Source organism: Gouania willdenowi, chromosome 1, assembly GCF_900634775.1.
Source record: "Gouania willdenowi chromosome 1, fGouWil2.1, whole genome shotgun sequence".
Lineage (NCBI taxonomy): Eukaryota > Metazoa > Chordata > Actinopteri > Blenniiformes > Gobiesocidae > Gouania > Gouania willdenowi.
Window position 1 is genome coordinate 36,895,052 of NC_041044.1, and position 2,795 is coordinate 36,897,846.

The following is a 2,795-nucleotide window of genomic DNA, read 5'->3' on the forward strand; positions in this document are numbered from 1 at the left end:
GTAGCCACAAGTACATCAAACGTGTTAATGTTAAACATATATATATATATAAATATATATATCTATATATAGCATGAAGTATATCTTTGAATAAACTATTAAAAATAAAGCAACTCAAAGAAGTCATTAAATATCATTACTTGTCGTGTAATTTCGTGTTATGTGAAAAGGTTGATTCATGTTCTATCCAGTGACAAGTCTGAGTGCAGAGCTGTGATGGTGATGGAAATGGGAAAGGGGGGCCGGGGGGGGGGGACTGGCTTGTCAGGGCCATAAATATCAGCTATTCTCAGCTCTGCAGACATATAGTGTGTGTGTGTGTGTGTGTGTGTGTGTGTGTGTGTGTGTGTGTGTGTGTGTGTGTGCACATGCAAATGCATATACAAATGTACAGTTACAGCCTAAAGCTGACAGGTGGTCACACACACACACACACACACACACACACACACACACACACACACACACACACACACACACACACACACACACACACACACACACACACACACACACACACGCTGATGCTGTTGCCTGGGCAGCAGCTGTTGCTAGCAGCTCGCTGTGCTGCAGACGCCTTTGGGAGTCTCTGCTCTGAGACAGGGTGAGGTCGCTCTCACTGCCTGAAATCATGAAGGGCACAGAAAGAGAAGATGGAATTAATTCATCCTGAAAAGGTGATTATACAAAGTGTAGACATGATTTGAATAGATCTAAAAATACCAGAAATAACTAGCAGTATCACAGATTTTTATATAAGGCTGACACTACGGTGTCATTATCTGTCATTAGCTTGAATAAGATGTCACGAAGGCTGCCATTAGGTGTCGTTCTCTGAGATGATGACACCTTTGGAGCTATGTTGGCATTTTTTGGGTTAGGTGGAGGGATCTAGTGGGGTTAGGGTAACCAAGGGTTAGGGTAACAGACAACACTTGATGATAGCTTTCATGACACATTATTCATGCTAATGACAGGTGTCATGTCATAATAATGACAGCATAATGCCAGCCTTATGTATAAAACTTCAAGTTAAGTGTTACCAAAAAAACGTTTAACTGCATCTTTAGGTTAGCCTGTTTTTCCTTATCATCAACAATAATATATTCTACTCGAGTAGAAGTACTGTTATTTGATTGAAATTGTACTCAAGTACAAGTACAAGTAAGTCATACATAAAATACTCAAGTACAAGTAAAACATAGCTCAATTAAATAGTACTCAAAGTAAAAGTTATAGTTACTTTCACCCCATGTATATTTTTGGTAATAAATCTTGCCACGGTTCCCTTGCATACAGTAAACATCTCATGTATAAACTAAAGAAGAGACCAAGTCTTGCACAACTGGCACAATCATATTGGTGTATATTTGTATATTATTATTATTATTATTATTGTTATTGTTATTATTGTTATTATTATTATTATTATTGTTGTTATTGTTATTGTTATTATTGTTATTATTGTTATTATTGTTATTATTATTATTATTGTTGTTATTATTGTTATTATTGTTATTATTATTATTATTATTATCCCTATTTTTTAACAGTCTTTTACTTAATTATACACGTATTTATTGTTTATTCTTTCCCTTGGTCTTTGTTAACGTTTTTATTCTTTTATTTGTGATGTGTTCTGTGGCTGTAACAAAAGCTGATGTTCTTCTTGGCAACAACCAAGCTTTCAGAAATCAAATATGAACTGTACGTATGTTACAAATGAAGACTTTTTCCCCACTCCACTTTTAGCTGAAAAATACTCAAATTGACTTTGTGAAATATGATTAATTTCCTCCTCATGAAGATTATTCATGGCAACGTGTAATGAATAGTTAAAAGGTGTGTATTTTTAGCCGACGGCTGACTTCATCAGTCATTGTAGAAAGAGAGGAGATGTGTGGTCACACGCAGCAGGTCTGAAGCTGCAATCTAAAGATCTAAAAACTTCGGCCTGAAGAAGATAATGGTCACAGATTATGGGGCGTCGTTTGTAAAATTTGCATATTAGATAAATATTTAGTTTCAACTGTGACATTTAGGTTTTTCATTTAGATGCAACATTTAACATTTAGATTTAACATTTAGATTTAGATTAAACATTTAACATTTTACATTTTACATTTAGCATTTAGCATTTAGATTTAGATTTAACATTTATATTTAAATGTAACATTTAGATTTAACATTCATATTTAAATGTAACATTTAGATTTAACATTTATATTTAAATGTAACATTTAGATTTAACATTTATATTTAAATGTAACATTTAGATTTAACATTTATATTTAAATGTAACATTTAGATTTAACATTTATATTTAAATGTAACATTTAGATTTAACATTTATATTTAAATGTAACATTTAGATTTAACATTTTGATTTTGATTAATTATTTAACATTTAGCATTTAGCATTTAGCATTTAGATTTAGATTAAACATTTAGATTTAATATTTAACATTTAGATTTCATATTTAACATTAAGATTTAGGTTCAACATTTAAATTTAGATTTAACATTATATATAAACATTATATTTTTATAAAAAAAAAATCACAAATTGCACAAATATTGATGTAAATCTGGTGAAAAGTAACATGAAAAAATTCACGTATGTTTTTTTAACATGGTTTGTTGCTAAATGTTGCACAAAAGTTGCTGTTTATTTTAGCATGTGCAACTTTACAATCGGCGCCCCATAACAGAGAGAACATGGTAGGTGATTTAAATGTTTTAAAAACTGTAGTTTACACAAAACATTTTTTATTCACATGGGTGGGGGTGAGCCA